The sequence below is a fragment of the Hyla sarda genome, chromosome 9, assembly GCF_029499605.1.
Source record: "Hyla sarda isolate aHylSar1 chromosome 9, aHylSar1.hap1, whole genome shotgun sequence".
Classification (NCBI taxonomy): domain Eukaryota; kingdom Metazoa; phylum Chordata; class Amphibia; order Anura; family Hylidae; genus Hyla; species Hyla sarda.
In genome coordinates, this window is record NC_079197.1 from 175,434,677 (window position 1) to 175,446,014 (window position 11,338).

General features: G+C 43.3%; 1 pseudogene; it reads left to right on the top strand.

Moving 5' to 3' along the window:
* Positions 1-5,378: 5,378 nt before the first annotated feature.
* On the top strand, positions 5,379-5,538 carry LOC130292099 (U2 spliceosomal RNA; annotated as a pseudogene).
* The last annotated feature ends 5,800 nt before the right edge of the window (positions 5,539-11,338 follow it).

Here is an 11,338-nt window from a genome sequence, read left to right on the forward strand (position 1 = left end):
GGCCCCTGCTGCTCATCACTACTGGGGAGTCATAGGTTGCAACGGCTTTCCGGACATGCTGTGAGTTGTAGTTTTGCAACAGCTGGAGGCACACTGGTTGGAAAACACAGTATTGGAGACAAATACCGTACAGCTACTTTATAGAATACTTTCAGCGCTTGGAAGCATCGGCTGTCAGAGCATGCTGGGAGTTGTGGTTCCGCAGCATCTGGGGAGTCACAGGTTGCAGAACACTAGAGAATCGCGTGTGAGCTGAACGTAACCGCAGCGTCAAATCTCTCATGGAATGCAGGCTGGCAGCCTTTACCGACACTCGGTTACATTGTAACAAAGCCGCAGCTCTGTCAACTGGACTACAGCAAAGTGGTTTTGTGGCAACGTTGCGTTTTATCCCATAGGAATCCCTTTAAAAAAATAAAAATAAAAGTAAATAAAGAATGTTTCTATTCACTGACAGCAAGCCAAGATCTTGAAAAGGGTGAGCAATTGTAATACAAGGACAAAGAACTAATATCAGGACAAAGCTTCATTTATTTATTGGCTTTATTTATTGGACCGGCCCTTTAAATTAATAAAGGCGTTCACCCGGTGCAGCCCGAGATGTTTGCTGTCTGCTCGGAGGCGCCAAGATTTAGAATAAATAAGAAGAGCGGCTTGGGATGACGATCCCTAAAATCACAGCAGTCATGATCTTCGGGATGTTTTCAGTGATCATACTGGGGGACTACAAGTATCAGAATAACTGATATGATTCCACCCCATATAACAAGTAGGCAATTATAGGGGCAGTCCTACACTTATCAATGGTAACAGATTTGTAAAGATGCTAAATCAGGCTCCTTCCTCTGCTGGCAGATGAAAATATAGTCCCTTCTTACCTCCTGTACAGAAAGAGAGCTCTCAGCTATACCGCCTTGTACTGCAGGGACTGGGAGAGCATGTGAGGCTGAGCATGTGTGTCCTCCAGGCTGAGGGGTAGAGACTGAGCATGTGTGTCCTCCAGGCTGTGGGGTAAAGACTGAGCATGTGTGTCCTCTAGGCTGTGGGGTAGAGACTGAGCATGTGTGTCCTCCAAGCTGTAGGGTAGAGTAGAGACTGAGCATATGTGTCCTCCAAGCTGTGGGGTAGACACTGAGCATGTGTGTCCTCCAGACTGTGGAGTAGAGACTGAGCATGTGTGTCCCCAAGCTGTGGAGTAGAGACTGAGCATGTGTGTCCTCCAGTCCGTGGGGTAGAGACTGAGCATGTGTGTCCTCCAAGCTGTGGGGTAGAGACTGAGCATGTGTGTCCTCCAAGCTGTGAGGTAGAGACTGAGCATGTGTGTCCTCCAAGCAGAGGGGTAGAGACTGAGCATGTATGTCCTCACGGCTGTGGGGTAGAGACTGAGCATGTGTGTCCTCCAGGCTGTAGGGTAGAGTAGAGAGTGAGCATGTGTGTCCTCCAGACTGTGGGGTAGAGAGTGAGCATGTGTGTCCTCCAGGCTGTGGGGTAGAGACTGAGCATGTGTGTCCTCCAAGCTGTGGGGTAGTGACTGAGCATGTGTGTCCTCCAGGCTGTGGGGTAGAGACTGAGCATATGTGTCCTCCAAGCTGTGGGGTAGTGACTGAGCATGTGTGTCCTCCAGACTGTGGGGTAAAGACTGAGCATGTGTGTCCTCCAGACTGTGGGGTAGAGACTGAGCATGTGTGTCCCCCAAGCTGTGGAGTAGAGACTGAGCATGTGTGTCCACCAGACTGTGGGGTAGAGACTGAGCATGTGTGTCCTCCAGACTGTGGAGTAGAGACTGAGCATGTGTGTCCTCCAGACTGTTGGCTAGAGACTGAGCATGTGTGTCCTCCAGACTGTGGAGTAGAGACTGAGAGACTGAGCATGTGTGTCCTCCAGACTGTGGAGTAGAGACTGAGCATGTGTGTCCTCCAGACTGTGGAGTAGAGACTGAGCATGTGTGTCCTCCAGACTGTGGAGTAGAGACTGAGAGACTGAGCATGTGTGTCCTCCAGACTGTGGAGTAGAGACTGAGCATGTGTGTCCTCCAGCCTCAGTTCATCAGGCATATGTGCACATTGCTATACACTATGAACACCAGGTGGCGCCATACCATGTAAGTAAATGTCAGAACACCATGTAAGTAGGTTTATGTCTCATGGTGTATACAATGTATATGATGTTTAATGGTGCCATAACAGACAGACAGGCTTTACATGGCAGCAGCCACCTGCAGATCATCACTCTGCAGCTCATCACTCCCATCATTTTTCCAATCCTCCCGTCCTCTTTAGTGCAGGATTATTCATCATACAGTGGAAAGTTCTGTAACTTTTTATTTCAATTCCTTGTTATTTCCCTGTTGTCCTGACCCAATGCTTTTCACAGCTGGGGTTTTGTTACAATTGTGTTCAGTCTAGAGAATCCTGTGACCCCACTAGTTTGGACGCCACCTGCACTGATACATTGTAACAAACTTATCCGTGTTCTGTTTTCTTATTATTTTCAAGATCTCTGCTTACTGTCAATAAACTACAACCCAAGTCTTCCTCTGACTGTTGCAAAACTACAACTCCCAGCATGTTCAACTAGCGTTTCCCAACCAGGGAGCCTCAAGCTGCTGCAAAACTACAACTCCCAGCATGCCCGGACAGCCGTTGGCTGTCCGGGCATGCTGGGAGTTGTAGTTTTGCAACAGCTGGAGGTTCTCCGGTTGGGAAACACTGCAGATTTGTAAATTACTTCTTTTAAAAAAATCTTAATCCTTCCAGTACTTATCAGCTGCTGTTATGATCCACAGGAAGTTCTTTTCTCTTTGAATTTCCTTTCTGTCTGACCACACTGCTCTCTGCTGACACCTCTGTCTGTTTTAGGAACTGTCCAGAGCAGGAGAGGTTTTTTTTTATGGGGATTTGCTCCTACTCTGGACAGTTTCTAAAATGGACAGTGGTGTCAGCAGAGAGCAGTGTGGTCAGGCAGAAAGGAAATTCAAAAAGAAAAGAACTTCCTGCGGATCATAACAGCAGCTGATAAGTACTGGAAGGATTAAGATTTTTTTTTATAGAAGTAATTTACAACTCTGTATAACTTTCTGGCACCAGTTGATAAAAAAATAAAATACAATTTTTTTTTTTTCCAGTGGAGTACCCCTTTAATCTCTTAAATGTTGTTACAATGTAGCACCGCAGGTACAGGGCCGTCTATTGTGACCTGTCCCAACTTTGGACTTCAGTTCATTTTTCATCATTTTTAAGATCTCTGCTTGCTGTCAGTTTTGCATCCAAGGGGCTAAAAAGCCTGTACAGATCAAATACTTCTCACAGCTGAGGGTCTGCTACAATGAGATCCAGGTGTTCCAAACTGAATCTATGCAGAAATCCCTCTCCGGATCTGATCTAATGCTTCTCACAGCTGAGGTTTTGCTACACTGTACGACTCCCAGCAGCACAAATCATTCTCCTTTGCTGGCCTGATGCCTTGGCTCTCCAGACAGTTGCAGAACTACAACTCCCATCATTCTCGGACAGACTTTTTTGTGCATTCTAGAGCAGCGCTGCCCAACCTGTGGCTTTCCAGCAGATATAAAACTACAACTCCCATCATATCCTGACATTAAAAGTACATTCTAGAACACTGGTAGAGAACCTGTGGATCTCCAGCGGCTGCAGAACTGTTACTACCAACGTCAGTTACGAATGCATGCTGGGAGTTGTAGTTTTGCAACAGCTGGAGGCACCCTGGTTGGAAACACTGTCATAATGTATTTAGGATTGTATAAGCTTTAGAGAATCCTAAATACATTATAACAGTGTTTTCCAACCAGGGTGTCCCCAGCTGTTGCAAAACTACAACTCCCAGCATGCCAAGACAGCCAAAGAGAGCCAAGCCCAGCTTGCTGGTTGTTGCCGTTTTGCAACAGCTGGAGGCACTCTAGTTAGAATACACTGTCAAAATGTATTTAGGATTGTCAAAAGTTTATACAAATCCTAAATACATTATGACAGTGTTTTCCAACCAGGGTGCCTCCAGCTGTTGCAAAACTACAACTCCCAGCATGCTGGGCTGGGCTCTCTTCCGCTGTCTGGGCATGCTGGGAGTTGTAGTTTTGCAACAGCTGGAGGCACACTGGTTGGAAAACACTGTCATAATGTATTTAGGATTATCTTTATACAATCCTAAATACATTGTTTTCCAACCAGGGTGCCTCCAGCTGTGGCAAAACTACTACTCCCAGCATGCCGGACCAGCAAAGGAGAATGATTTGTGCTGCTGGGAGTCGTACAGTGTAGCAAAACCTCAGCTGTGAGAAGCATTCGATCAGATCCGGAGAGGGATTTCTGCAAAGATTCAGTTTGGAACACCTGGATCTCATTGTAGCAGACCCTCAGCTGTGAGAAGTATTCGATTATTCCATCTGTACAGGCATTTTAGCCCATTGAATGCAAATTAAAAAAAATTCCATTTACTGACTGCAAGCAGAGATCTTGAAAATGTGGAAAAATGAACTAAAGTCCCAAGTTGCAGGACTTTTTGGGACAGGTCACAATAGACTGTCCTGTACCTGCGGTGATACATTGTAACAACAGGTAAGAGATTATTGTTGCCAATGCAGTGTTTCGCAACCAGAGCACCTCCAGCTGTTGCAAAACTACAACTCCCAGCATGCCCGGACAGCCGAAGGCTGTCCGGGCATGCTGGGAGTTGTAGTTTTGCAACAGCCAGAGGAGCACTAGGGTTGCAATTCACTGACAGCAAGCAGAGATCTTGAAAGTAATAAGACGACTGAACACAAAAGTCCGATAGAAAGTTGCAGAACTTTTTGGGATCTGTCAGAATAGATGTTCCTGTACCTGCAGATATTGGGGGGGGGATCATTAGCATGTCTCCGCCCACTATCCTAGATAATGAGGGGAGTCGCCCTTCCCTGTCCTGTGACACAATAGGGTGAAGCGCCAGTCTGCAGCAATTGTGCCGACAGAAAGCGACACACACCGCTGTGCCCTGAAGGGGTTAACGCCATCCTCTTCCAGGCGCTGAGGGGTTAACTGCAAAAAAAAAAAAAAATCTTCCTGGAAATTTCCCACATTCAGAGCCTGGGCTGTGTGCAGCTGCTGCCAGATCCTCAGTGAAATAAAGTTTATTGAAGAAAAAAACCACAGAACCTCCCTGTGTGCAGAGCAGCAGCAGCAGCAACAGAACATCGCAGAACAGCAGCAGCAGCAGCAGAACATCGCAGAGGAGACAGAGCAGCGTCAGTCAGGATGGTCATCAAAGTTTTCATCGCCAGTTCATCCGGATCCACGCAGGTAAGAAGTCGGGGGTCTACCGGGGACCCTGCTCTGCGGACACGTAGTCTGGTATACAGCGGAGCTGAGATGAGCTACTAAATTGGTATCGCTTCTCGGCCTTTTGGCTAAGATCAAGTGTAGTATCTGTTCTCATCAGTTCATGTCGGTGGCGTGAAACGCCGGTATTGGGGCTGGTGGGGATGGGTGCTGCATGGAGGGGATAGGTGGACCATGGCGTTCAGGGGCAGGTGCCCGAACACCAACTCAACGGCTGCCCCGATGAGACCTGTTCCCTCCGGATCTCGCCATGATGCCGAGAGGGTCTAGAGCCTTTAGAGTGGTGACCCCCGAGGTGCCGAAACTCACGGATAGGACGGACGGATGGGGGAGATTTATCAAAGGATTTAGACTGGTTTTTCCCATCTAAAATTGTCGCACAGAAAGTCGCAGAAATAGACGACTTTGCTATATCCCCCCCCACTGAGGTGAAGCGCGGGCACCATGATCTCTTCACCTTGTGCCCCTCACCTGATTCCCGGCCTCCTGACTAGGATCAGAGACATTTTTACAGATCCAGCTGGATGTCCGGACCACTTGTTTCTTTCTTTTTGTCACTTTTTGCGTGTTGTGTGCCCACAGGATTGGCAGGATGCGGGGGCCCTTCTGGGTGCCCCTCCTGGTGGTCTAGGGGAGGTGTGTGTGGTCATTAGGTTATCGGCTCTGTGGGCAGATACCTTGGCTAATGCCATGAGGGATGCCGGGAGCATTTGTGGTTCCTTAGTAGCTTCGGCGAAAAGGGACATTGGGGGGGGGGGGGGGACATGTATCAAAGATTTTACCTCTGTTTTGTGTGTATTTTTTTGCGCAAAATTTTGCGCAAGCCCTTATTTTGCGCAGGTTTTGGTAGAGCATGTCCTGCAGATGTGGTGAATCAGGGTACCTTGGAGTAACATCTATAGTACACATGGATTTATTACCTGCGTACTTTTCCTTTACACCAAAAATTTGGCCGCATGAGCTGTTTTTTTGCGCAAATATAAGCCATCTTGGACTTAACGTAGCGAGATGCTCTAAATCATCGATTCTATTTTCCAAAGAGTAGATTTAGGAGATTACTATATTTACCCGCAATTTATGAAGCTCATTGCACTTGATTGATGATTTTAGCGCTTCTGCGCATAATTTAGAATTCAGGAAAAGGGGTAAAATGCTTCTACCATACACAAATAATGATACATGTCCCCCATGGAACCTTGCAGGTACCTTTTGGCCCGGAGGGGAAGGGTAAGGTTTGTTTGGGGCCTCACTCTTTATGCAGGGTGTTTGTTTTTTGTTTTTTTTGTGTAACGCATTTTGCACTTTTTTCTACAAGAGCTTGTTCCTTGGCTCTTAGATTAAAAAAAAAAAAACAATTATAAATGAAATTAAAATAATTAAATTGGTGGACCCGGTAGATACGTACAGTCTGATATATATTGGGGGGGGTCGTGCTCTGTGTATATATATATGTACAGTCTGATATATATTGGGGGGGGTCGTGCTCTGTGTATATATATATGTACAGTCTGATATATTGGGGGGGGGGGGGGGGTCCCGCTCTGTGTATATATATGTACAGTCTGATATATATTGGGGGGTCCTGCTCTGTGTATATATATATGTACAGTCTGATATATATTGGGGGGTCCTGCTCTGTGTATATATATATGTACAGTCTGATATATTGGGGGGGGGGGGGGGGGGGGTCCCGCTCTGTGTATATATATGTACAGTCTGATATATATTGGGGGGTCCTGCTCTGTGTATATATATATGTACAGTCTGATATATATTGGGGGGTCCTGCTCTGTGTATATATGTACAGTCTGATATATATTGGGGGGGTCCTGCTCTGTGTATATATATGTACAGTCTGATATATATTGGGGGGTCCTGCTCTGTGTATATATATGTACAGTCTGATATATATTGGGGGGTCCTGCTCTGTGTATATATATGTACAGTCTGATATATATTGGGGGGTCCTGCTCTGTGTATATATGTACAGTCTGATATATATTGGGGGGTCCTGCTCTGTGTATATATATGTACAGTCTGATATATTGGGGGGGGGGCGGGGGGTCCTGCTCTGTGTATATATGTACAGTCTGATATATATTGGGGGTCCTGCTCTGTGTATATATATGTACAGTCTGATATATATTGGGGGGGTCCTGCTCTGTGTATATATATATGTACAGTCTGATATATATTGGGGGGTCCTGCTCTGTGTATATATATGTACAGTCTGATATATATTGGGGGGTCCTGCTCTGTGTATATATGTACAGTCTGATATATATTGGGGGGTCCTGCTCTGTGTATATATGTACAGTCTGATATATATTGGGGGGTCCTGCTCTGTGTATATATGTACAGTCTGATATATATACACAGAGCAGGACCCCCCCCAATATATATGTACAGTCTGATATATATTGGGGGGGGGTCCTGCTCTGTGTATATATATATGTACAGTCTGATATATATTGGGGGGGGGTCCTGCTCTGTGTATATATATGTACAGTCTGATATATATTGGGGGGTCCTGCTCTGTGTATATATATGTACAGTCTGATATATATTGGGGGGTCCTGCTCTGTGTATATATGTACAGTCTGATATATATTGGGGGGTCGTGCTCTGTGTATATATGTACAGTCTGATATATATTGGGGGGTCGTGCTCTGTGTATATATATGTACAGTCTGATATATATTGGGGGGGTCGTGCTCTGTGTATATATATGTACAGTCTGATATATATTGGGGGGTCGTGCTCTGTGTATATATATGTACAGTCTGATATATATTGGGGGGTCCTGCTCTGTGTATATATATGTACAGTCTGATATATATTGGGGGGTCCTGCTCTGTGTATATATATGTACAGTCTGATATATATTGGGGGGTCCTGCTCTGTGTATATATATATGTACAGTCTGATATATATTGGGGGGTCCTGCTCTGTGTATATATATATGTACAGTCTGATATATATTGGGGGGTCCTGCTCTGTGTATATATATATGTACAGTCTGATATATATTGGGGGGTCCTGCTCTGTGTATATATATATGTACAGTCTGATATATATTGGGGGGGGTCCTGCTCTGTGTATATATATATGTACAGTCTGATATATATTGGGGGGGGTCCTGCTCTGTGTATATATATATGTACAGTCTGATATATATTGGGGGGGGTCGTGCTCTGTGTATATATATATGTACAGTCTGATATATATTGGGGGGGGTCGTGCTCTGTGTATATATATATGTACAGTCTGATATATATTGGGGGGGGTCGTGCTCTGTGTATATATATATGTACAGTCTGATATATATTGGGGGGGGTCGTGCTCTGTGTATATATATATGTACAGTCTGATATATATTGGGGGGGGTCGTGCTCTGTGTATATATATATGTACAGTCTGATATATATTGGGGGGGGTCGTGCTCTGTGTATATATATATGTACAGTCTGATATATATTGGGGGGGGTCGTGCTCTGTGTATATATATATATGTACAGTCTGATATATATTGGGGGGGGTCGTGCTCTGTGTATATATATATATGTACAGTCTGATATATATTGGGGGGGGTCGTGCTCTGTGTATATATATATATGTACAGTCTGATATATATTGGGGGGGGTCGTGCTCTGTGTATATATATATATGTACAGTCTGATATATATTGGGGGGGGTCGTGCTCTGTGTATATATATATATGTACAGTCTGATATATATTGGGGGGGGTCGTGCTCTGTGTATATATATATGTACAGTCTGATATATATTGGGGGGGGTCGTGCTCTGTGTATATATATATGTACAGTCTGATATATATTGGGGGGGTCGTGCTCTGTGTATATATATATGTACAGTCTGATATATATTGGGGGGGGTCGTGCTCTGTATATATATATATGTACAGTCTGATATATATTGGGGGGGGTCGTGCTCTGTGTATATATATATATGTACAGTCTGATATATATTGGGGGGGGTCGTGCTCTGTATATATATATATGTACAGTCTGATATATATTGGGGGGGGTCGTGCTCTGTGTGTGTATATATATATATATATATGTACAGTCTGATATATATTGGGGGGGGTCGTGCTCTGTGTATATATATATATGTACAGTCTGATATATATTGGGGGGGGTCGTGCTCTGTGTATATATATATATGTACAGTCTGATATATATTGGGGGGGGTCGTGCTCTGTGTATATATATATGTACAGTCTGATATATATTGGGGGGGGGTCGTGCTCTGTGTATATATATATATATATGTACAGTCTGATATATATTGGGGGGGGTCGTGCTCTGTGTATATATATATATATGTACAGTCTGATATATATTGGGGGGGTCGTGCTCTGTGTATATATATATATGTACAGTCTGATATATATTGGGGGGGTCGTGCTCTGTGTATATATATATATGTACAGTCTGATTTATATTGGGGGGGTCGTGCTCTGTGTATATATATATATATGTACAGTCTGATATATATTGGGGGGTCGTGCTCTGTGTATATATATATATATGTACAGTCTGATATATATTGGGGGGGTCGTGCTCTGTGTATATATATATATATGTACAGTCTGATATATATTGGGGGGGTCGTGCTCTGTGTATATATATATATATGTACAGTCTGATATATATTGGGGGGGTCGTGCTCTGTGTATATATATATATATGTACAGTCTGATATATATTGGGGGGGTCGTGCTCTGTGTATATATATATATATGTACAGTCTGATATATATTGGGGGGGTCGTGCTCTGTGTATATATATATGTACAGTCTGATATATATTGGGGGGGTCGTGCTCTGTGTATATATATATGTACAGTCTGATATATATTGGGGGGGTCGTGCTCTGTGTATATATATATGTACAGTCTGATATATATTGGGGGGGTCGTGCTCTGTGTATATATATATGTACAGTCTGATATATATTGGGGGGGTCGTGCTCTGTGTATATATATATATATATGTACAGTCTGATATATATTGGGGGGGTCGTGCTCTGTGTGTGTATATATATATATATATATATATATATATATATATATATATATATATATATATATATGTACAGTCTGATATATATTGGGGGGGGTCGTGCTCTGTGTATATATATATATATATATATGTACAGTCTGATATATATTGGGGGGGGTCGTGCTCTGTGTATATATATATATATATATGTACAGTCTGATATATATTGGGGGGGTCGTGCTCTGTGTATATATATATATATATATATATATATATATGTACAGTCTGATATATATTGGGGGGGTCGTGCTCTGTGTATATATATATATATATATATATATGTACAGTCTGATATATATTGGGGGGGTCGTGCTCTGTGTATATATATATATATATATATGTACAGTCTGATATATATTGGGGGGGTCGTGCTCTGTGTATATATATATATATATATATGTACAGTCTGATATATATTGGGGGGGTCGTGCTCTGTGTATATATATATATATATATGTACAGTCTGATATATATTGGGGGGGTCGTGCTCTGTGTATATATATATATATATATATGTACAGTCTGATATATATTGGGGGGGTCGTGCTCTGTGTATATATATATATATGTACAGTCTGATATATATTGGGGGGGTCGTGCTCTGTGTATATATATATGTACAGTCTGATATATATTGGGGGGGTCGTGCTCTGTGTATATATATATGTACAGTCTGATATATATTGGGGGGGTCGTGCTCTGTGTATATATATATGTACAGTCTGATATATATTGGGGGGGGTCGTGCTCTGTGTGTATATATATATATATATGTACAGTCTGATATATATTGGGGGGGGTCGTGCTCTGTGTGTATATATATATATATATGTACAGTCTGATATATATTGGGGGGGGTCGTGCTCTGTGTATATATATATATATATGTACAGTCTGATATATATTGGGGGGGGTCGTGCTC